The 26,902-nt window shown below is 36.5% G+C and overlaps 1 protein-coding gene across 1 annotated transcript in view; it reads left to right on the top strand.

The window, feature by feature from the left end:
• The first annotated feature begins 1,086 nt into the window (after nt 1-1,086).
• The window catches only part of LOC124414827, a 33,063-nt gene continuing 7,247 nt past the window's right edge, over nt 1,087-26,902 (top strand). Inside the window, exon 1 of the mRNA XM_046895912.1 lies at nt 1,087-1,104. The gene's annotated coding sequence lies outside the window, so the exon portion shown is untranslated. The remainder of the gene's footprint in view (nt 1,105-26,902) is intronic.

Here is a 26,902-nt window from a genome sequence, read left to right on the forward strand (position 1 = left end):
TTCAGTTTCAGGTAAATCTGGGCGAGCTGAGATCCCCTTTGTAATAACGAGAAATTTAACCCCCGCGTTTACGTCAGAGGTATTGCACATCCCTGAGCGACGGCTGCAAAATTCCATTCGTGCAGACCTGCAGCTACCTCTGATCCACTGTCAAGATATGCTTTCATATCCAGTTCCGTAACGGATCTTCCCAAATCCTAGTTTCCATCGTCGGGTCACTTAGGATAATTAATTTAGCTCCACTGCAACGGGAGAATGCAGAATTCCGGCGAAATTCGCGTTTTGCATATATATTACTCAGCGATGTTGTGCGATATTGATACACTTGTTTGCGAATTTTTAACATCGAATAACGGAAACTTCAATTCTGTTACAAAATTTTTTTCATTTATAGAGGAATGAAATATTTATCTTGCAAGAATTTGCAATATTTTATTTTTTCTTCGTTCGGACTCTTCGATTCTTGTATACGAAGAACTGCAGCGGGGTGCAAAATTGCGAAAAACATTTGCTACATTAAAAATTATTCAAGCGAGTCAACGTCATAATAACAATTGAAATGAACAGGTGGTGAATTGCCATTGAAAATTCGTTACCCACGTACTTTACATTATTTTTTTTTTTTTTTTTTTTTTTTTTTGTTTGTTTGTTTTTCTTATAAATTTTCACGAAAAGAATGTAGCAGAATATAAAATATCTGGCTGGCAGTTGTGTAACAAAAATGACGATATTGCTGAATTTTGAAATTGAAATTTGTTTTTTCACTCTGAAATGAGATTTTTCAAAAATATTTCAAAGTTAATTTGAATTAGTTTGGATTCGTGCCGAAATTATCTGTTTACAGAGAAAAAATAAATAGAGCAAATGAGGAAAAAAGTTATGTTAAATTTAAGAACGATTATTTTGAATTAACAGGAAATATAAAAGAATGAAATGAAATTTTTTGGAACTCACTTGAATTAGAATAAATTATTGAGAGTTATGTAGAATAAAATTGAAAATATTGTATTCAAACAAACGAAGTTGAATGGAAGAAATTAATTAAAAAAAAAAAACAAAAAAAATAAAAAAATAAAAAAAAAAAAAAAAAAAACGTTAATTTCCGTAAATTAATTTAACTCAATAAGGAATTTAAAAAAGTTTATTTCTTTCTCGTTTCTCGTAAATATGAAGGAATTAGAAAATAGTTTAGGTCGTAGATCGAAAACGAACGAATGAAAAAATTTTTTCAAATATTTTGGCGATTCCGATTTCTTGCAGCCTGATATTCTCAGAGATCAAAGATGGCGGGGTGGTATGTATTTGAATTCCGAAACTACGAAGGCAGCGAGGAAATTCGTCGACGTTGGTTAATCGCTAAAATTATTGACTGCGGGGGCGATGCGGGGTTTTAAGGGGTTGACATTTTGGAGTGAGGCGAGGGACGCGCCTACGGCTTAACGGTAATGGCAGCGGCCGATATCAACGTGAATTATAATAATTGAGCTTAATTCGGTTAATTTTGGAGGAGATGAAAGCCCGGACGGGACGGGCCTCCAGTTTCTCGACGCCGCCGCCACGCCGCCGTGGAAGCAGCGAGACTCCTTAACGTTCTTTGGCCGTGCCGTGGCTATAAGGCCTCTTAAACTCTCGATTTATGAGGATGCTTACGCCGGCTAATGACGTACCTCCGTTTCGGCTACTACCGATATACCGATGCAGTGTGTACCTTATACCGCGGGAACAGTAATAAATAATTTACGAGTATATACGCTTCGCGTGATAGAACCGATATCACCAATTACACGGAAACTCTACTTGCCTGCATAATGATATCGATATGATCGCATTTACTCTGCCGCCGTCGCTATATCATGGAAATCAAGATTTCGATTTCAAGACTGGTCAACAGAGGTTTTGGTACCTTTGAAAGATTTCATGTCAACGATCTTAAAAGTATTTGCAGTTTTTTGAAATTGGTTTTAGTTTTTTATTTCATTCACATTTTCAGATGTGACTAAGAAGAGTTATTCTTGAATTAATAATTCGATTTCTTCTTTTAATATCTAAAGTTTAGCAGAAAAATAGTATCGATTGCTTTAATATACTTAGAAACTTAATTTGTTTAGTTAAAAAAGTAACGTACATATAATACTTTGTTGTTTGCGATATGAAAAAGAGTCATCATGGATTTTGTGAAAAAGGGGTATTAGGGTGTTCCAAATTTTTTTTTTTTTTTCAAACGCAGATAGAAATTCTGGTGAAGCTTCTCAAATAGGAACGTCTCAGCCAAATTTGAGTTTTTAATATTGATTTTTTCCATTTTCCATTCAAATAACAGGTAAAATAAATTTTTGGATTCTTTTTCTCCTTAACGGTTTGATTTATTTATAAACTGTCTAAATATAGAATTGAGTCAAATGTTTGGAAGCAAAAGAAGAGTTGTCAGTTTAATAAAAATATTCTGACACTCCTTCCTCGGATTGGACTTAGATTACGAAAATTTATTACATTCGTTGACTCATCATCAAAATTCGTATTCGTTTTGTAGAAATCTTCAAAATTTAGAGTTTATTTATTCACCGAATTCTGATTTGTTTTTTTTTTTTTACCGATTTTGAAATTATTGAGAAACAGTTTATTAAAAATTTGTTAACGTGATGAAAAAAGTGAAAATTTTGCAACACGAATATCAAATATTTTTATTTTATTCTCTAGTTCAATTTTATTCGTTAATTAATGCTACTCGCTCGATGAAAAGTTTCTTTTACTTCAATTGAACGAAGCCACCGCGTTTGAATTAGTTTCCAATATGGATGTTCACTTGATACACATTTAACATACAGTGACTCGACATGGAGAGCAGATATCGGTCTATATGAACTATATTTATTGAATTGGAATAAAAAATTTTCTCCCTTCTGTGTGCTGTTTCGATTTATTCTTTCCATTTTCTGTTGTTCCTCTTTCGTGAAATTCGTTGGAATATCTAACGATCAACCGATTTTTGCTATTGAAACGACGCGGTAAATAACTTGTTTGGAAATTTGATTCGTATTAAAAAAAATTACGCGATCGTACCGCAAGCGTTTCTAATTGTTTTGAATTAAGAGGAAGGATTCAAATATACATGCATAAGGATGTAATTAAAATATTGCGGTATAGTATAATGGATATTAAACAGGAAGGAAAGTTGCACGAATTATTTAATGGGAGGAAAGAACGCAATTAACTTTACGTTCAATTATTTCATCTCGTCTTATTACACCCACTCGGAATTTCTTTCATTCTCATTATAATATACGACTTGAGTAATTTGCGACAAATCAGGAATCAACCGTGCATATTTTCACTTCGTTGAGATCTTGAATATTGTGAAAAAAAAAAAATCTTTTTTTTTCAAATATCTAGTACAGAATTAGGTAAAAATAAGCGAAAATATTATATTAAATATATTCTGAGTAGCACAATTTTTGCTATTTTCAACGATTTTTTATGGAAATTGTTGCATCCCTTACGACTAAATAAAACACTTTGAACACAAATTCGTTTTTGGACAATTGATAGTGGACTCGGTGTATAATCAAGTCCCAAGTCGGCAGATTGATGCTGTTGTATCTAAGCTGTTATGTAAAACAGTTACAAGATTTGATCTTCGTAGAGTTCCGAGTTCGAGTTCCAGGCGACTACGAATCGCTCTTGACTTTGAGTCTGCATGTTTTGCCTTAGAAATTGCGATTGGGATTGTATTCACATCGCGTTTCCATTTTTCCTTATTTCCTCAATTTCACTCGATTTATATCTGCTTGAGAAAACCAAAATATCAAATGTCGCCGTCTCATATTTGTTTGTTTATTTATTTATTTATTCATTATTTATTTATTAATAACGGGTTTCATCTTCAATATGCATTATTATAACTTAAGCGAAAGTTATTCAGCGGATCATAGATCCCGACTCTTTAACATCACTGACGTTACGAAATCCTAAAAGTTATTCAACTAAGTCCAAATCACCTATAATTAAACAAATTACGTGTACAGGAAAATAAAACTTTAATTCTTACATCTTGGGACTCGCGTAATTCTCGTCCCGTTTATATAATCATATTTGGAGTCAAAGTTGAAAATTTTTTAATCATATCGATTAATGGAAATGAAATTTTTTTTTTTATTTATTCAAAAATTGGAGAACGGGAGATCAAAGTTTTGTTTCAAAGATAAATAAATACACGCAGCACGTATTATTGCAAAGTGCGTAGATCGCAATGAAAAGTTACAAAGTCAAAACGGTGAATACTGAAAGATTTTTATTCACCATTTTGAAGAATCGAACATTCAGCTTTCAGAAGAAATCTTTCAACTTCTTTAAAGTAGAATAAATGATTTTTTTCCTCTCGTATTCTTGCTTTGATAAGATTGTTAGATTTATAATTATATGAAAAAAAAAAAAATAATCGGCATAATATATTATAATAAAAAATATGAAACGAGAAAAAAAATCTAATTATCTTAATATCGAATAAATCAGTGAAAAGTAAGAAAATTGGATCGTGATTTTTACCTTCTAGTAAGCGAATAAAAATAATGAATAAATAAATAAATAATCACTTGTTTAAAATTCATTATCTAATCGAAAAAAACAAAACAAAACAAAATATATATAAACATGTTCCAATCATTTATGTTGTTTCGGGTAAATAATTTGCTTTCAAAAATTCGTCATGCAAAGAGCCAATTAGCTTGCAGCACGATTTTCAGGCGTAGGTATCGCTAACCGAAACGGTGAATCTGAACTCCGAGCTTTAATCCCGAAACGGGTTCATCGATCGGCCGAGTTCAGACCAAAGACAATGACTGCGCGATTTAACAATGTTGCGGTAATCGAGTGAACTCTGTGCTCACCGCTTCATTACCGCTCCATGCAAATACTTTAATAGGCTCTCACAAGTGCAGAGCAGAGCAGTGCACGATATTCCTCTGCCTGCAGCTTTGTTCTCGAGGGATGTATAATCGTTATAAATTTTTGCCGATTTGCGAGAGTCGCTTTCACTTCCTTCTTGTTTGTTTGTTTTTTATTTTTTTTATTTTTTTACGATTTTGTTTTTTTAAATTGGGAATATTTTCCAACCCTCGTTGTCGATTTATTATAATTACACAGTTCGGAAATTTTTTTTTTTTTTTTTTCGAAAAATCGATAAATGAATAAATTAATCGATTTTCGACGTATTTTAGTACCTTGAATGACATTTTTGACCAAAATTCCACTTTTTGGCTCGTATGAAAGATATTTACGTCATGTGTTATGATCTGTGAATTGAAATACTATTTTTCGACAATTTTTAACAAGTCTGCAAGTGCTCCCTGAGAAGTATTTTTGACTAAAAAAATTTCATATTTTTTACGTTTGTCAAGATATCCGTATTCTTTTCCTCACTTTTAAACTTTTCATCCGAGATAATTACAATGTGACAAGAGTATCCTTATTTCACTGAGAGAGCAGCTTATGTGGGGTACTTTCATGTAAAAAATCCAAACTTTCAACCCCTAAGATTATTGTTGTAATAGGTAAGCATGCTATTATTACACAATATAAAGTGTACATTTTTTTTGTTTTTTTTTCGAAAAATTGCATGTCATTGTATAGACCACAACACTTAACATAATTTTTTAATCCTTACCTTACGAAGCGGTTTGATAATAGATAAAATGAGTAAAAGGGTGGAATTTTTGTAAGAAATGGAATTTTCGATCAAAATAATTGCCATCGTATTTCGTTCAGCAGTTTTTTGAAAGAATTTTGCAGATCTGTAAATTACGACACTTCTATTATCAATCCTCTTCGCTGTTTTCCTTCCAACTCTCACTGAGGACCGAACAAATTCGCGAATCTGTGGATCCAGTATACGAGGTCTAAAAAACAATAACACCTAGTCTCTCGATAACAGTATCGTAACATTGCAGCCGCGGTAAAATTCAATCCGAACCAAATTCGCAGAGGCTGACAATTTCCACTGGTGTCGAGTTTTCGCTCGCTGCAAACACGGCAGCCGGCTTATATAAAGCATCGGTCGAGTTCCATTAGTGCTGGAACGGCACTCGATACATACTCGGTTTGCCGAATGCAGCCGCTGCTGATTGACTCCAATTAATTTATCGGGGATTTCCATTTCGGGAAATCGATCAACAGCTGTGAAACAGCGGAGGAAATCATGGTGGAAAAATTTTGTATACGTTTTTTTGTATTTTTAGAGAACTGGAAAGATATTATTTGGCAGTTTTTTCCTATTTTTGATAGTATCCCAATATCCTTTCAATACTCGAGAGTAATTATTGCGATGTAATATAAATTATTATTGTTAGAAACAAATTGATTGAAACAAATCGTGAAAATTGAGGGAATAATTCGTTTTCGAGAAAGCTAACCCTTTGCACGAATATATTGGTAGATTTTTTTACATAAATTATAAGTTTTTCGGGTCATTGATTACGAATCTGAAATCGGATTTCAAAAATTCAAGATGGCGGAATTTTTTTTACCGTATTCGAACAAATTCGGAATTTTCCTCCACCATTTTAAATTTTCGAAATCTTATTTCAGATTCGTAATCAGCGATTTCTTGGAAAAAATAATACCTACAGTCTTTTTTAAATTTCCTCCTCAAACATAAAACAGGGTAAAAAAAAAAAAACAAACTTGAACTCTGTCGTCAAATTTACTACATTATAAGAGCGAAGGGCGAGGCGAGATGCCTGACGCAGGTCAGATTCCCTCGGGATCACCCGCTGGACCCGAATCCTCTCTATGCTTAAATTTCTTGCGGTCATTTATCACCCCTGATCTTCCCCACCCAGATGTACATCCCATCGCATCGATCCTAGCCCTTTGCGTCCTCCGATGAACCAAAAGAAGTCGCGAGAAATTAAGGGTCAACCATATGTGAGGCGTATCATGTGCCTGGATTATAAATTTGACCCAAGAAATTTTTGTACATCTAGAATAGAAAGAAAAACGTGAGGACAATATATAATATACATATTTATTCAATGATCAGAATTTTTGGTCGCCAATCTAAAAAAATCCAGCTTATTGTATGAAAGTGAGTTGAAAGAAAAATTCGCGAGTTGCAGAGCTCAATTCAATTTTTGTTTCTAAAAACAGTAACAATATTCTCAATTTTTTATAAACCGAGACGAGAATTTTTTCGGCTTTCTTTTTGACGACAGATCTCATTTAAACATATATATATGTATTGTGTTATGTATCTAGTATTTTTATTTAGTACTTTTATGTAATTCGATTGAAATTTATTTCACGTAGTCAATGAATTTCATTTTAGTTAATGTAAATTTTCCACCAGGTTCCTATAATTCGAATTTCGAAGCGTCATCAGTCAATTTTAACGGGTAGAAGTAAAAAGCTAGAATTACACATTCCAAAAAGGACCAGAATATCAAGTTTTCATAAGAAATATACGAAAAATATATTCGTAGAATTTGAAAAGTATGGAAAGTTAAAGTACAGAAAATTAAAAACATGGTAAGTCTAAATACAGAAACACAAAGTATCAAAAAATCAAACCACGGAACAGAAAAATCGAGAATCCTATTCCTATTCTCTAACTTCTCTATACTTCGACTTTTGAGATGTTTAGATTCTTTATTAAGTTTTCGCTTTTTTCAAAAATTCGATCTTCTGGTCCTTCGATTTTTCATCTTCCTATATTCAATCAAAAGGCCCAAAATCCCAACTGAAACGGAAAAACCGCGCATTCCGGGCGTCGGAATCGGCTCAGACGGCTTCCCGTTCGATTTTGGAAACGCCGCTGGCGCCATCTGGACTCAAGCCAATCGCGATTCGAAGTAGTTCACGTCAGTCTTATTCAGACGCGAGACTCGTCTAGTCTCGGAGAGCCGCGAAGCATTGCGGGACTTTGTATCATCGATAATGACTGTGTGATTAATTAAACAACCATAGATTTTACGTCAATTCTGATAACTATATTACTAATTACACCAATAATCGGATGTTGAACAAATTATAAAAATTTTTATTAATCGATATTAAGATTTGAACAAAACTGTTGTAGGTCTCACTATAAATCGTTACAGCTTATAGTGCAAAATATTTCTGCCACAATTATGCTTTTCATTCTTTTCTTTCAGATCAAGTTATTTATTTATTTATTTATTTATTTATTTAACCAGTAAAATTTACTCTTTGGTACAAAATTCCAAAATACAGACTTACGTAATAAATTCTTGAGACAGTTAAAAATTCTAACAAGGTATAATTTTACTCTAGTTACAAACAATTTTTTTTTTTTTCTTTGAATGCACAAACTTTGATTAACTATCTTTTCGATTATCCAACCAATTTCTTCTAGCGACTCACCGATTTTTTCGAATTGATCCATGATTCAGTCCGTTAATCATGTCAGTCACCCTTTTTTCGATGGATTTTCGGGTCGCTGATTACGGATCTGAAATCCGAATTTTATAATTTCAAAATCCGAGACGATAGATCCAATATGGCGGATATGAAATTGAGAAAACTTTAAAAATTGGATGATTCCGGCTAAATTTGATTCTATTTTACTACTAGAACTGAATTACAAATCGAATGATCCAACGATCATCATTCAATGATCCAATGTATCAGGAATACTTGGCGTAACGTAATAATTTAATAGGTCATTACCCCAGGATGTGGCGGTTCAAATTCGCGGGGTTTTGCAAGCTCGCATTAACAATTCCGCACGTCAACGTCAACGTTAGCGTCAACGACCCCGCCTTTCTCTTCGTGACCACCATTCCGCTCAAAATCCACATCCACAGATCCTAAGCATCGGATTCACAATATTGGGATATCGCGCGAGCTTTACCGGATCCTGAATTTACACGCACGCAGAAATTCCCGGGGGATTAGGACTCCCGGTAATAATCAGCTCTCGCGTCCCGTTTCCACCCGCTTTAACATCCGAATTCAATCTTCAAACCTGTTTCGTTTCTGCTCAAAACTTCGCTGCAGTTCTCATCTCGTCGACGACTTTCTACAGTCCTCGAAATTTTCGTCCCGCTTGAGTATATTTGCAAAAGCGTTAAAACCGTCCTTCCTTAATTGTAGAAATGAAATATCGAAGTCAATCTTTGCTTTTCCTTGATAATTTTCGTTTCGTTGATTGGAGTTCATAGTTTTTTTTTTGTTTTTTTTTTGTCCGCGTATTCCATGAAAAACTTATTTTTTCAAAAATTCTTTCAGGAAGTGTGATGCTTAAGCGGAAAATTTAATTCTGAAACTATTTAGATTCATATTTTATTGAAAAATTAAAAACTTTTTTAAGAAAGACACACGTTCTTATTTTTTCACCAGTATATCTAAATTCCAATTTCTTCCGATAACCTTTTTCCAACGCGATTGAAGACGTTTTAAAAACCCTCTTTCGTAATTTTGAATACTCAGAATTTTCAAAATAGGTACCTGATTTATGTCAAAAATTCTAAACGTTATATACAAATTTATGCTATCAATTACGAAAATGGTGACCTGTTAAAATTTTTTTTCCTCCTTGGACGTTGATAAATTGTCTTTTTTTTGACCATTTGGAACGATGAAAAATAAAAATGCTAGATAAAAATTAAATCAAATCTGCCCGTTCGAATTAAATTTCTCAAAATATGCATCAGAGGCATTGATCGATTAATCAAATTCCCTTAAAAAAAAAAAAAACACAAGAATGTCTTAAAACAGTTTAAAAATCTTCCTGATTTCTCTGTCAATTACACTATAATCCGTTAGCAAAAATCGTTATGATATTCCGATCAAGATCGCGGTTCGATTTATACCGAGGGCAATAATTTGTTCTTTACTTTTCTAATTCCCCCTTGATATTGTTGCGCAAACGTGAAGGCGTATCGCCTTTTGCGGTTTGGATTCGTAACGCAAGACGCGGTTCGATCGGGTGACCCGATAGTTGGCTTAAGGCTTTACGACCACAAAACGTGACCCAGGCATGAGGTGTATGTATAATTACTAAAATAATAACCCTTATTTTATACAATTTATACGTCCAGAATTTTATTAATAAATAAAACCACCACCCGCTCCTTCCAACGTGTTGATAATTGCTATATTAGCGGAATTTTTTTACATCCACAAAAAAAAATTTCTTATCTCTTATTATGTCCAACCCCCCCCCCCCCCCTCCCCCAAAAAAAAAAAATTGCCCGCGTATCGTACACTTTACACGATTCTGCCACGTGATGATAACGTTTCGACGACGGAATATCGGGTCCAACGTATAACGAAACATGAAATTAAACGGCTAAATGCGCATAACGCTTTGTATACGTATACATGGTTAATTGAGAAACTTTCACAAAAATTTTTTGTTCTCATTCTTCCTTTCTTTTCTTTATTTTTTTCCTTCCCTCCCCCCTTCCCTCTCAACAACGTTGTAATTGCCTTTCGACACGCGATCGAAATTAAACAGAAATAAGTGGAAAAAGTATGTGACAATCCTTGCTTTGAACATAATACTCAATTGAATCTTTCGATTAGGTGTTCTTTGGATTGAAATTTTGTAACACAAGGTAATCTGTAATTATAACCATTGAGCAAAAATTCATTAATATGTAATTACACGAATGCCGGGATTAGATAGATATCGATGCTGTTTGACCCGAGGTGTATAATACTGCGCAACAACGTATCCGTAAAATTATTTTCAAATTTCACACACTCGTTGAAACTGGCTTCAATGATAATTTTTTTCATCCTCCTTTCCAAGCAGCTGCGAAACACAAGCTATGAAATGTCCAGGCATTAGGATAATTTTTCGGTGAATGTCAAATTTAAATTCACACCTTTACATCGTGCTGTAATAATAAGGCATGGCAGCTCAGCTCACTGGTATTATAACGAGATCGTGACTTTCGCAATTTTATATACCTACTATACGTAAGAGGAAGACGCAGCGTTAAAGGAAGAAACTGCTGTAACGGTTACGTTACGATCTGTGAGATAGTTGGAAGAAAAAAAAAAAAAAAACAAGAACTGGAAACGATAAATAAATGCGATGTAAATTTTTTTTCCTACTTCATTCTTAGGTACAAAAAAAATGAAATGAAAAACAGAAAAAAAAAAAAAAAAAAAAAACCAACAAGTAACAATGAGAATTAAGCCGAGAATTAAACGAAATTTGGCCAACAAAGCCAAGTGTTACATACAAGAGAAAAGAGTGACGATAAAAAATGTACGCAAAAGTTGAGAAAGGAACTGGCCAAGCCTCTCTTACGTTACTTGTTACATATCATGTGTATAAACTCGTGAGAATAAAAACTTAGAACCCAACGACCTGCGAGGAAACTGGTTGCTGCCAAGATTCTGTGCAATGAGTAGAAAAAAATTGAGAAATTAATGCGTAGATACGAGGAAAAAATGTAAGCACATTGTGATAATGTGGTTACGTAACCCAGTTTCACTCTTTATATACTCAGGCAAAAATTCTAAATGCAGGACTAATTTTGGGTAATTTACTGTATATATGTATATATTAGAGTGGGAGAAAAAAAAATATTATTTTCAAAAACATTCTCTTAGAGTTTGAGCTCTTAATATTATTCCATTTTCGATTTTCGGTGTAAATAACGAAGGATTTTTTTTTTTTTTTTTCTTTTTTTGGAATTTTATTACTCAACAACCGATTGGCGTATCGTAAAAAACAATATATATTTCTGTAAGAAATTAAACGATCTACAATAAAGGTCTCTTGCTATGAATTATAACGATTTTCAAAGATATTTCTTATTGGACGAAAAATTGTGAAAAAAACTTGATTTAAAGTAATTTTGAAATTTCGTGAATCGTGTTCAAAGTATTGCAGGTTAAAGACAAGATTTTTCGAAAAATTTAACATGAATACTAAATAGTAATAGTATAAAGAAAAAAAAAAAAAAAAAAAAAAGTTTACGAAACTCGATTAAACTATTGTTCGAAAATGAATTTCGATCCAACAATTGATGAACATAAATGAAAAAAAATTAAACAAATATAATCGTTGGAGTGTTGAGTGAAGACATAACATTGCAGTGTGAAAATTTGTGCCAGTGGAAGGCACAACTAACTTCAGATTGATTCGTGGATTTGATAAACGAGGAGTGAATACGAAATATCTAAGGTTGCGTAATCGACCCGGGTGTTAATAAGGATTGAGTGAACTGATCCTGCGTCGAAATGCCTGATCGACGCAATCGTGTCCTGACCTTTGGAAAGAGATCATATATGGGATCTGAGCCGCAGTGGAACTCAAGGTAGGACCTCAGGATGTTTTCTATGGATCCAAAGGACCGATCAGGCATCCGTCGGTTATTATGAATTCAATTCAAGGACGCCGGAGATTCAATTATCAGGTAATAATACATTTCACCGGTAGTAAATCAAGACACTTTGATTATTATTATTATTATCTAAGGTCACATCGTTCACCTGTAACCTTTTTGCCGATGTGCCTACTGCTTCGTTATTAGCTCTGTACACGTTTTGCATGTACCTTATACCCTACCTGAGATAAATCAAATGACCGTCGTGATATTATGTTTGAATTATATATGTTACTCGACTGGCAAACAGCATCTTCGTTGTTAGATACGCATGCAAATGCAATCGTTTTACTAACCGATATATCGCACTACGTCTTAATTTTTTCACTCAAATTCTCGAGTCGATGTTTCAGTTCAAATAGAATAGAATTTGTAGGATTTATTTGAGAAACTTGAAGTATCAAAGCGAGGTTCCATGCTTTAGTTTTAAAATTCTCTGCTTCTCTGAATGAAAAAAAAAGCTGTTTTTGATCCGACAAAAATGTGAGACTAATAAAACTTGTTCCATTTAATTGAATTTTGAAAAAGATTCTCCTGAAACAGAAAAAAATTCTTTCTGATATCGTTGAAATTTTTATTCAAACATGGGAAAGAAGTTCGTGATTCTTTCTTCGAAAAATTGTGAGAAAATTAGTTGCTTTAAAAGCTGAGAATTGAAGAAGGTTTTAGACAAGTTTATTCAACTTTTAGTGAAATTTTTTTTTTTTTTTCTAATAACACAAGAGGCTTTCATAAAATGATTACTGTGAAATGATTCCGATAATTTGGGTTGACTGTATTTCCATTCTTTCCGACGATTCTCTCCTTCAGCTTAATTTTTACACTTCGTGGCTCTAATTTTTACATTTTGACTAGATTCTCTATTCCGTCTATTCAGGTATCGAGCACCAAATTGCGAATTTTTTGGAAACGAAACTTGAAGTAAAGAAATCAAATTTTGATAAAACATCAAAGATTCGAAAGTGTGCAACTCCGACAAGTCAAGATTCCGGAAGTTCGAAAATGAGTAAATTTGAAAATTTGAAATATCCAAGTTCCGAATGATTGGAGATTTTCGGTTTAGTGAATTTCCAGTCTCTTGAAATTTCGCCACTTTGATCTTTCTTTATTTTGGATTTTCGATATTTTCGGAATCCTAGTCACCCCGATTTTCGGTTTTTCTCATTTTTCACACCCACTCATCGAGTAAACGACGCTAGGCGAGTACATTTCAACCTTCCAAATTTCCCCCCATCAAAACCGTACTTTTTAAAATTTACTCACGCGTAACTCGAATTCCCTTAAATCTCGCATTTCGACCATCCAAACCTCTGTTATCCCGCAAAACTTTGACTTCCTTACTTCAAGTGCCACCAGTCCAAAACAATCCAAAATCAAGCTTTTCCAGAACGTCCCAAATTCGGAACTTCACAGAAAAACCAGAAAATCATACTTCATTCTTCAACCTTAGACAAGTTATCTCGAGTAGATATATGCGGAGATCAGCCTCTCGTAAAATGGCGGTGCACGTAATCCGGGTGACAAAACGGGGCGAAGTCATATAAGGCAGAGAAAGTACTTTGGTCTGAACTCACGTACCCTCGTAAGATATTATAAAAACGTTGGTCCCCAGTCCGCGTTGCTTATACCGATACGAGGGCAGAAATTCGGGGCCCCATCATTCGGGTGATCGTTTAAGCGCGTGCTTGACGATAAACGACACGTTTTCCCCGCTCGCTCTCGTCACGCACGTTATAACGTCTCACATGCGACATTTCTGGATCCTCTTCTTGGGCAAGTTGAAATAGAAAATGCGCGTGAAGAGGCGGCTGTACCGAATGTGCCCACTTTTTTCTTTTTTCCTCGCCCCGATTTTATCTCCGTCACCTTCGACCCGCGGAACTTCAACCCCCGAATCCCCTGCCGTATACATTTTACGATCTGATATAGCTAACCCCGAATTTATTGCTATAATTTCGAAATTAATGACTGGTTCTTAAAGTTGTTGCTCTTTTTATTCCCCTCCCCCCCCCCCTCCCCCTTTTCTTTTTTATGTCCCATTTTTCCTTCACTTTTTATTAACGCCACCATCGATGGTGTTGTTGTCGTTGTCGTTTCTTCTAAATTTTGTCACTCTCTCAAGCTTCGGTAATTCGATTATCATCCTTAACGTCAAGGCGTTAAAACTTTGGTAAAATACTATCGCATCGTGTTTTTCTCGAGCTTAATTTTTCAACTGGCTGAAGAAGTTAATGAATTTTTTTCAACGTTTCAAAACTTATAATAATAAAAAACTATTTCGAATTATTCGTCAAATTTTACGATTTCTAAACTGTATACGTACCTTGAATCCATTTTATATTAAAAAAGAATATCAAATTGTTTGATATCGTTGCACTGCTCGCACTATTTTCACTCCCAAGTTACGTTTACGCGACTCGACAATTCTCCATACCTGAAGCAGATATCAAGATTTTTCAGTGATTAACGGCGAGATAAAAAACCAACATTTGTTACGCAATATTAACCGTATAAACTAGTCGTTTATATTCACAGAGTAAAGTAAACGCTTTTTATTCTCGCAGATATCAAGTTTCTCTCTCAATTTTCGTCATATTTAACAATTCAATTTTTTCTTTGCCACTCAGTCACTCACGTTCGTCTCTATAAAGTTATCTCGCGATCGATACTGAGAAATTGAAAAACTCGGTAAAAAAAAAAAAAAAACGTGCAATTTTGTTTTCTCCTTGATCGATGAAAAGAAGAAAAAGAAGAAAATGAAAAATTGAAATATACTTTCCGCGACTCGAGAAAAAAATCTCGTAAATATTGCGTATAAATTTTACACATTCCTCGGGCACAAATGACGCCTTCAGAGTCAGCGTTTCGCTCTGAATCAAGCTCGAGCCTAGCTGCTGGGTAGGTGTGCAAGTGATTGCTGAAATTTAAACTCTTCTTCTCGCCCGCGCATTACCCGGGAAATGTTTGCCACACTCCTTTGTTGTTGACGCCCAGAAAAAGAAAACAAGAAGAAGAAAAGAAAAAAAAAAAAACGGCGACGAACTTAATTGAGCAATAAATTGTGAACACTCTTCATTTTAAAACTAAAATTGAATTCAAGTTTTTTATTATTTTCTTTTTTTTTTTGTTCTTCTTTTGCCAAGTTCTCACCCGATTGTCGCAATATTTCACTAACGTTCGCACACAAACTGTAATTAATAAGAAGTAATACGAATTAACGAGAAGAGGCATGCAGACATGGATCATTAAGGATATATGAGAAATAAATAATATCGCTTGTGAAATAACCGAGTTTTTTAATTACCAAGAAGAATTTTTTTACCGATAAGAAATCGAATATGAATTGCCGAGTGTAAATTCGATCGAGATGCGATAATATGATGTCTGAGGAGCAAAAGTGCGAAGCTGTAAATTTTAATAGAGTCTATAATAAATCACCTCTCAAGTTAAAGAATACACGTCGTAAAAATTACGCTTCTTTTATTTCTATACATCCACAGCTTCAATTATATAATATACGATGCCATTCAGACAAATTGAGAAATCAGACTCGCTCCACTTACCGGTTTGGAACGAGGACGAGTGGCATAATTGACGAAAAAGAGAATATGAATAGAGGAAAATAGTAAAAATTTATTAAATACTGACTTAAAAATCAATAGCGAAGGAACTATTTATCCACGGTTTTGAATGCAAATTGAATACAGTCAATACTTTTGTCAAGAATTTTGAAAGAAATGGAAATTAGAAAATCAACAAATTTCTAATAAAGTGTTTTCGCAGCGTTTGAAGAAGAAAATTTCATCTCGAGTGGTTGCGTTGCGCGGAAAACGGTCAGAAATTTTTTCAAAAAAATCTCCGGTCATTTTCCCAAGCCTGAGAGTCAACTCTTTGAAATTCTAATATCCGAAGCAAACTCGCGAAGGCGATTTGCACGGATAGTTCACGCAAGCAGGACAGTCATATGCCTACCAAGACGCGATGAATGAGTATCTGTATAATGTAAAGTCAGTAAGGTAAGTCAGTCGGGAGCAGGGTGTGGATATATAGGATGCCCTCGACCTGGTTATGGCTGACATCTCTCTCCCACACTTGTTATTATTATATAAAATATGCACGCGTGTAGGTATATAGATGCCGGAGCTGTAACGCGTATTGCCATGCTGCTACGAGTTCTTATGTTACACGATTTTGCACTGCGTTGGCGATGCTTCTAATCGCTGTCTGGGTTTTCACAGAGCAGATAATCTTCTTTAGCACAAATACGCGATGCTTCCTGATCACTTACTACATCGAGTAAAGAAGGGAAAAACAAAAAACAAAACAAAAAAAAAATTGCTAATCGGTGAAAAGCTACTCAATGAGTCCAAACATTTTTTTTTTTTCTGTTCTCAATGGGCACCGGAGGACATTGTTTGCTTTCAAAACTGAACAATGAATCACATTCACAAGATTTGAATATTAGTAGCACAAATTTTTTACTCTGACCATGGCAAGACTCCGGAACGAATGTCTGCGTTGACTCAGATTTGACAGGATGTTATGACGAGTGATGAGCGGATATTCAGTCCTTGACTTATGATTTCGTTCGAATACGTCTCAAAGGATCTCCAGAGAATGGAGGTAATATCAAGTACGTGAACTGGCATAACCGTGAGAACATTATGGATTCCATTTATGAGCAATACTCAAACGATCATCTGGTTCTTCTTCTTTTTTGATCTGATCACTAAACCATTTATCGTGTAACCTTGATCAGGATTTTTTCACCTGACAATATCTGCAGGGAAGTAGAAGTAGAAATAGACTGACGAAAAAATTCTGGTTTCCATTGACACGAAGTCACTTTTGAGGGTAACTCTTCTACGAATTGTAGACCTTGAACTCCGGTCGATCTGAGTTCACCTGGCGTTGTATTGTGGGCATGAATGCACAGGCTGTAACCGACAAAGGACATTCTTCCCATCGTCTGATGGCGCGCCTTTCCACACCTTTACCGAGGACGCTTACCTCGAGAAACAATGCCGTTTGGGCGTGGACGACGAGCGAGGAGTTGAGAATCCTCTGCACCCGGACACTGATTAGTGTAATAACGAATGCTGTGCCGCAATTTGCATTGGATTTCATGGAGGACGATGGAATAAGACATTCGGTCGAAAAGTGCGCGAGCTTATCCGAAAGTTGAAGTTTTGCAGCGGGACGTTTGAAGAGGAGGAAAAAGTTCTGCTCGGAGAGATAATAAAGGAGTGCTAGTACAGGAACAGAAAGGAATCTTCGTCTCATCCGAACTGCAACCCTCAGGAATTTCTCCGACTCTCTCATCCTTTCCGGCTCCGAAACGGGTCACTGATTCGTTCTCTTCGAAGGCGAAATTTTCAACCTTGATGAGATGTAAATCTAAGGGCACCTAAGCTTTGGGGCTTAATTTTTGATAGACTTTAAACTTGAATCATAATTCATGAAGCTTGGAACGAAGCAGAAATTGCGGACTTGAAGAAGTGCTGCTCAAAAGTCTTAAGGATCCTTACTCGAGTTCACTGTCCTGTAGAATCTGTTCTTGCATAGAACGAGTCCACACTCAGAAAGTTTCAAAATTCCAAACGGTCAAAATTTTGGGGTGAGTCGTACGCTGTATGAAAAATGTGTTGCGGGCTTAAAGTGCTTATAAAGAAGCGTTGTACACCTCGAAAACGCGGGGAAGCAAAACTCCTATACCGCTCAAGCGATTAGAGTGAAACTTGGGCAATTAATGCCTTATTTTGGCAAAAAGTGGAGCGTCTTTTAACTTTTTCAAAAGTTGGAATAAACATTTACAGATTGGTTACCACCCACAGAAATTGGCCAAATTTTCTCAGTTGCACTGGATGGATCGAACTGTCTGGTATGATGCCACTCGGCGGTGATGAAGCACACATTTTGAGCCCAGTCCCATGAGATTTGATGGTGCAATGACAAAATGGCAGCTGATCTGGTTTTCGATTACAAAGTACACCGAAATCTCATTTTGGCGACATTTGTTACCGACCTTTCATGCATGCCGGTAATTTTTTACCGACATTACACGCATACATTACCGGCACGCGCGTAATGTCGGTAACAAATGTCGCCAAAATGAGATTTTGGTGTACTTTGTAATCGAAAACCAGATCAGCTACCATTTTGTCATTTCACCATCAAATCTCATGGGACTGGGCTCAAAATGTGTGTTTTATCACCGCCGAGTGGCATCATACCGGATAGATCGATACATTCAGTGCAACTGTGAAAATTTGGCCAATTTCTATGAGTGGTAATCAATCTGTACCATTTTTTGCAAAATTTAAAAAAAATAAAAAGACGCTCCACTTTTTGCCAAAATAAGGCATTAACTGCCCAAGTTTCACTCTGATCGCTTGAGCGGTATAGGAGTTTTGCATCCCGCGTTTTCGAGGTGTTCAACGGGTCTTTATAAGCACTAAAGCCATTTGATATCAACTCAACACTATCTCAGTTTGGTTAATTCCGACATCACCAGTTTCATTATAACTACTCCGAATCTCCCACGGAATTCCTAAGAGGAAATTACGAACAAGGATGAATCTGAATCACGAACCATTATGACAGCAAAACGTGAAGGTGAAGATTATCCATATTCCGGCGTCTCCTTGGGGGTGATTCGAAAAGTTGTTATTAAGGTTAGCCAACGAAGCGTAGAAGACCCAGCTTCGTCGCATTACACGGGGTGGAATTCGTTGGGGTTCGCGGGTGATCTGGCCTTCGGAGCAAGAAGTGTCTAAGTTGGTGAGGCACATCGAGGGAGTGAAAAGTTTTAATGTGATACACGTGGGCAGACCTGGTACCTGAATAGGAGGTCTTCTCTCCTACATCGAGGCGTCGAAAAGTGTAAAGTTTCGGGGCGCGTCTCCTTTGCCCGAGCCGTTCTCTTTGTACCCCCAGGGAATCGAGCCAGCCTTTATCCGTCACTTTTCCAGATCCCAGCTTGGTTCGATGGTCACGCAACCCGATAATGATGAACCGCTATGGTGCTGCAGATGGTCTCCGTCCTCTTAATTACCTTGATTCGCCTCCAGGCACTGGTCGTCGGTTAAATTAATCAGCATACGCGTGCTCAATCCATCAACCGACCTTACGAGTCCTTGAGGAGGTTGCAGAGTAGCTCGTACGGTGAAAAGAGTACACCAAAAGTCATCATGATATGTTATGACACAGTGTAATACGGTTGTGACAACAACTGCAACCGATGTTGACCATAAGTCCGTCTTTCACTGTACCCCTTATATGTCAACGTCCAGTTGGTGAACACTTTTATTCGTTCTTCTTGCGCCACTTTTTGACATTACAGTGGATGTAGAAACGGATTGTGAAATCGCAGTGAGCAACACTGTGGGGTTGTGACAACCTTCCGGTGCTGGCGTCGAAAACAACCCCGTTTCACCCTTCATCGCGTCGCAGAAATTAGCTGAAGCTCACTTGGAGAATACTGCAGCCCCTTAGAGCTGGCAACTTTGGTCTGACGCCATTACTGGAAGTGGTAAAGTTAGCCAACGCCTATCTCTGTTACTCACCGTGATATCGTGGTCAAAAGCTCAGCTCAAGATTTTCCCGTAAGTTTCCCAGACGCTACCGTCTTGGCGAAACACTTTACGTAATTCCCGTCACTTCGTCCTCAACTTAACTAACTACATATGTCTGACCGCAAATGAAGAGACAAAGAGAGAAATATGGAGAAAGAAGCTGATCGTGAATCATACCCGATGATTTACTCCTCGAGATTCAAGATCGGATACTGGATGGTGCTTATTATTTATACTATTGAGAAATTCCAAGCGATATGTACTTCCGCTGGTCGTTCATTCCCCTCATGACGTCACTTACTTCTCTCTCTCTTTCTTTCTCTTTGATTCTCTTAAGTTAACTCCGCAGGAACTCTACTCGCAACTTTTCCATCACCGGTTTCTTCTCGACTTTCGACTCGCTATCTCACCACGCTAGAAGCTAGACGAAATTATTTTAAACCCACGGGTGAAGTTTCGACGACGGTTTTTTTTTCCACAGCTCACCGATTCTCGAAGTGCCACAAATTGGTTGTTGGATTTTTATCCTCTTTTATAGAACCAGATTCATCTAGAACTAAGGATCGTTGTTACGATATAAAGAAGTGAAAAAATGAGTTCATTCTTTTACTCGCACACACCTGGCCTTCGTTATAGAAAATATTACGGGCGTAATTGGTAAGTAGTTAGATGATTACCCTCGTGAGTTAGTAACTCTAAGACCAGACGAGAAATATCAGCGTGTTCTCATAGAGGCAAGATCGGTTCTTCTTCACTTCGGTATTAACATCGTGATGAGGAAATCGTATCGCCGGCCGATTAAATCGTCTAACAAAGAAGAAGAGTAACAAGCACCCTCGAGTTACGAAACTTGCGGTCATTTAGGCGGCAGATATATTCGCGATTGTGTCGGTTTATTATTTTGCCGAGGATGATACGTCCGCGGGTTTGCGAAATCTACGCGCTTCACCGATTCCATGCCCGCGATAATCTGCAACCCGTGGCCATGACAGCTGTGGGTTCCGCAAACCACGAGGACTGCACCAACACCAAAACACCATTCCAGGAGTGCTCTGCCGATGATTTATATCGGCTCTCCCTCTCTCTATATCTCTCTTACTCTCTCTCTCTCTCTCTCGACTTCGAGCAATTAAAAACCACTAAGGTCCCATCAATTATATAAACCGAACGAAAGGTTGAAAATCTCGAGTTAATCGACCGCTTGGCAAACGAACTTTACAACATATTAATCATAAGTGTACTAATGCTGCTGCTGCTGCTGCTGCTTTTGCTGCTGTTACTGAAGTCCGTTCTCTTTTCCACGACGACAAGATGCACGCGTTGCATAGCCAAGGATGCATCTGTGACACAGTGTCGATTATATTATATGATGTATTCCATCAAGTTTATAAAAATGGTTTCAACCAACTTCTCTCAAGTCATTAACCACGTTGACGTACCCCTTAACGAGTTCCCTTAAACGTGTTTCGAAATCTGATCAAATATTGAATTCACTGAAGGATCAGATGATCCGAATCCAAAAAAAAAAAAATCACGACGAGGTCTCCATTAAACTGAACGTCTGCTGGGTCTTTAAGAACGTTAAGCAAAAGTGGTCAAAAGTTCATGCCCGGTGTTAGTGGATGCCGTATTTCTGAACGGATATTTGTGCCTGAAATCAATTCTGTCGGCACGAATTGGGTCTGCTTGTGTGTGTGTGTGTGTGCATGCTGCAGTTAATCACGATTAATTGAACTTTATGGTCTGGCCATATTGAGACGTAGCCTGAAGCGGATGAATAATCTTGAATACATCTTCACGGTTTTGAACGTCTGGCGCCCGATTTTCAGTGTAGTAATAACGTCGAGGAGAATTATCGGGAATTATTCTATTCAGCAGTATTTTCAAGATGCACCGTTTTGTCCACTTATCAGGCCAATCGACAGCTACACGATGTTTACATCGAACGCTTACTTGGCACAGGCCCCAATCACATTCGAGTGATTGACGTTCCAACGAAGTGTAGGTACCGTCAATCGATGCTTCTCATAATCGGAAATCGCGATCTTAGAACGCAGCAACACCATAGCATGGATTAGTTCACTTGACTTCGTCGTAAGACGTGCTCTCAATTTTTCTATCCAACAGTTGTTTAGTACCAATTTCCAACCTTCTACCCGGCTTTCTATTCTTAATCCTTCTTCTTTCCGTACCTACTCAATCATTGTCAAACTTTTACCTGATGCATTTCATTCTTTAGTAGCACGCGATTGCACATTGTAAAACTTGAATGTAAAGTTCGAGTCGTGATTGAAGGTGTTACACACGGTCTTACCTTCACCCAACGCGAACAAGATTGGTGGACTTGATTATAACTGTTGATCCAAAACGGACGAATTCAATACCCAAGAAAATTCATCATGACTTAAGGACCAAATCACGATGTAGTTCGAAAATAAAAAAAAAGTTATACGTATATATATATATATATGTAATGACTTCTGATCGATTTCAATGTCAAAAATACGTCCACCACCAAATTGATCTTATATTCTCCTGATTTATTCTCTGGTTAAGTCAGGATCCGAGTTTTTTGACTAGCAGTCAAGTCGATTTCATAAACCAAGCGGTAATTCGATTGGAAAGAAAGCGATAAAGGAGAAGAAGAAACAGGAGAATAAGAGGAAAGGTTGTGCAAAGAGGTGGTCTGACGCCTACACGCATTCTCGCATTGTTTGCAACAAACGATCTTCGATCTAAGGCTATAGATTTCAAGCGGTATACATGTTTCGCTAATTTATTCACGCACTCTCAAGTGCCTGCTCCTCCTTACTAGCGATAACAATAGTTCGTTTCGTTGTGTTGTTCGCAGGGCGAGTGAGCGATGACGAAACGATTGAGCAATATGATCGATGGCCGATTCAGTTCCCTCGATTCCCATTATCCCATTCTTAGATTTATTCTTCGTTCTTTCTGTACTTTATTCTTTATATTGACCTTCTTTATTCGACGCGGAAATGTGATACTGTATAACGATACAGGCTCCGTCAATTTGACGTGTGAATCGAAAACTGACACACTATAATCCAACGAGCTCCTCACGCTGTTAATAATCGGTTACCGATTTCTCGCGTGGCTTGCGCATCTGGCCATTCAATTGATGGCAGATTAATTCAAAAACATCGATTCAAAATAGACAAAAAGCACTCGTTTGCTTCTTGACACGCAATTGAAACGCTCTTACGACATTAAATTTTACCGGTCACAAAGTTTTACCTAACCATACTTGCAGTTAACGATTAGTTAAAATTGCAAATGAGATTCTCTTTTATTCGATTGCAAATTTCTCGCATGTATACGTCTAGTTTTCTCTTATATTGTGCGAAGATTGGCTTTACAAAAAAAAAAAAAAAAAAAATCTTCACAACGCTGAGAATCGATCATCATTGCATGCAGTTTGTAACGAAATCGGCAAGACATCGAATACCGATTTCTTTCTCTACTTGTGTTCTTGATTTCTTTTTCGAGCGTGAAAAAAGAGCAAGGTCTTACCAATAATCTCTAATTACACGAGAATCGGTTAAATTCGATCGGCACAAATCGGGAACGATCAGTTATCCAAAAAATGACCTCAGAAGCTGAGCCGAATGTAATTATAGCCAGGCCAAATGTTGAATACGCTAAATTGGTCAGGTTAATTAATAACGAGGCATCGGTGAAGAAATCGAAAAAAATCGTTTCCAAAATCACACTATATATATATATATATATATATATATATATATATTACACATACACAAGAGGTTATAGATTCACATCCTGTCCGACAAAGTACGTAATTTATTCATTCTGCCGGAGGAAATTCCTGCGGGGCAAAACTGCACGAGGTAGCAGTGCAGCCAACTTTGTAGGACTTGAGGCTGCTGGTATGCGGTATTACCGATGTCTTACTCAAGTCTATGCAGCGGCGCACAGCCCGTATAAACTTACGGCGTATATGGCGCGACCCAGTACCCGTAACCTTCCATTGAATTCTTGGATGATCGCGGGAGCGTCGCGTCCATCGTTCCACGCTCTGTTCCACGCGGTTCCATTCGGTTACATAGGTCAGCAACGCAATTCGCGCCAGAATCAAATATCCGATAACGTCGTTCAAGAAAAAATATTTTTAATTCTCTGCCTCGGTTGAGTTGATTATTTTTTTATTTTTTATGCATAAAAATAATGAAAAATTTCGTTAGCACATTTCTACGAAGAAATTTTCTGCCTGGGATTTTTGTACGTGATTATTATGTATATTAAGTGATATTAAACAGATGAAAATTACTATCTTTCGAAAGTCAAGTTTGATTTTGAAGTCAGGAGAGTAACATTTCAAAATTGAAGAAAATCTGTAACTTCAATTTAATTATTCAGCTTGTAAAAAACCGAAACAATATTATATTTGAATAATAGTGATTTAAATGAGAAACTGAAGTTTGTTTAATTGTTATTATTCACAATAAATGTTTGAGAAAATATACAATTTTTCTAAAAATCATTTTAATTTTATTTTTACGGAACAGTCGAGTTTTACAAGTTTTTTCAAATACCGAAGATGAAAGAAATCCTGAAATGGTGTTAAAACTCTGCGGATTCGGACTTGTTTTGTTCACATCACTGAATTCTGTGCTGAAACAGATTGAAAAAAAACGATGTTGAACTTCCTAGAGCGAAAAATTTGGAAAAATTTTCCGAATTGAGAATTCTTTCCACAATTTTTTCAAAAACAAACAGTTGAACTTCTTCGCGATAAAAAATTTGGAAAAATTGTCTGAATTGAGAATTCTTTCCACAATTTTTCCAAAATCATAAAATTTAACGTCCCTCGAGGGTTTCTTTGACCTCGGTAATCGCGGTTGAAAAACAGAAATATGACGATTTTGAAAACGTCTGAATAAATATCAGTAAATATATTTAAAATTTTCAAAGAAGCTTATCTTTTCCCTGGATTCTGAAGTTGTTGAAAGAAACCAGCACGACGAAGTTATGCGTGGCAAGGAATCGTTGGCACGATCTGACGCGTTGACTGGTAGATAGATACAAGAGATTTTAAGGTTGATCAGGAAATGTCAAGAACGAAGGGGGGCGAGCGGATGGATGGATGGATGGATGGATGGATGGATGGATGGATGGATGGGTGCCGAGAAGGAATCGCAGAAAGGTCGCGAGGCTCCGCGATGTGCGATTTCATCTATCACGCGCGTTACATTATAGAAGGGGGTCGAATTAATTTCTTTTTGAGCGCAGCGCTCAGCGAAGATGAGCTAATGTCACGGGATCCGTGAAATCGCTAATTCGGCTACTAAATTTTTATTCATTCTCGTTCGTTTTTTCACCTCTTCCGTGCCCCGAAACTAGAGAGGCGTTTTTCTCCAAGCTGAGACTGCACGAAGCGCCGTTGGCACAATTATTTACCTGTTAAAGTCACGCCGTTTTACCACGGTTGTGTAACAATCGCTTAAAACCCCCTTGCAACCCATTGTCTTGGGCGTTGGGACGCCCTGCAAACGATCTTAACGTAAATATCGTCTTCCGCACGAGATACCATTTCGCAATTATGTATTTTCAACGCCAGGAATTTTCCTACAACGAATTATCACGACCGATAAATTTTCTGTGCCAAAAATTATCTGCGAAAAACTTTACCTTAGAAATAAAGAAAAAATAAAAAATTACAAATACATGTATTATCATTAACATTATCCGTAAAAAATCAACTAATTGTGATATAAAAGTTTTCCAAGTTTTCCGATCATTTCTTTTTTTTCCCTTTAATTTCATCCGAATCTCAACTCTCGGTTGAAAAAAATATTCTTTGTTAAATCTAATTTATTCGGACGGGAATTTTCAAATTAGCAAAGTTAGTTTTGTAGCTGAGAAAATTCGCGAAGGAGAATCGCACGATATTTTTTTATACAGTTTCGAAGGAATTTTCTTCCAGGCAAATTCAGACTGGCATAAATTTAAATTCTTAGATGATTGATGAAAAAATTCTCATTTTCATCTTGCTTGTCATGTTTTTTGTCAGAAAGATCTTAACATTACATGCATGTCACCAAGAATTTTATCAGCATTTCATACATTCAACGCAACGCAGTTTTGATATTAACGAAATAACAATTATTTTAATATCGTCACGGCGGTTTCAAGTTAAATATTACATTATAATACTCAGATGTTTCGTCAGAGAAACGATTTTTTTCTTTCTTTCTTTCTTTCTATTTTTTTCCCCCATTACCTGTTTGGTGACATTTCGTGAGGTTTTTGTGTGTACCTAGGATTAATAATGCTAATTAAGAAAAAAGAACCATCACAGCAACAAGAATAAGGACAAACGTTTATTGCCCGGGTGCCACGCAGAGCGGACACCGGTCGTAATTGCGAATGTAACTTACTGCACACCATGTGCATTTATAAAATTAGCAATCAAGCGAATCGTAAAACGGGAGACGTCTTTGACGATTAATTATTTTTTGTTTTCAATTTTTTTTCATCGTTTTTTTCATTTATTTATTTTTCGAGCGTTTCTCTCTCTCTCTTCTTTTCTACTACAATTATCTCCTTGCAATCGCAAGTTTGATTCTACGAAGAAGATTGGAAATAAAAAATGAAATTTTCATTTTTAACAATATTCTACTCATATTTTTGCAATTCGGTGTTAAATTTTTCTTTTTATTTACCAGTTTTTAGGTTTAAACCGTACAACCGTAAAAGAAAGTTTAAAAAAATTTCGAGGGTATAAGTTGAACACACTTTTGTAGAGGCGAGCGACCTGCAGGACGGCTTTGAAACATTTATTATGACATTAATATTAAATGAAGCTGCAGAGAATAGAAGAAGAGAAAATAATGAAACTTTGAGACTGCAGCAGCATCTAGAGACTGCGGAACTTTCAATGCTCTCTGCACTTTAACCCGCGTTGTTCCACGAGTTTATATTGCCCGAAAT

The sequence above is a fragment of the Diprion similis genome, chromosome 14 (genome assembly GCF_021155765.1).
Source record: "Diprion similis isolate iyDipSimi1 chromosome 14, iyDipSimi1.1, whole genome shotgun sequence".
Lineage (NCBI taxonomy): Eukaryota > Metazoa > Arthropoda > Insecta > Hymenoptera > Diprionidae > Diprion > Diprion similis.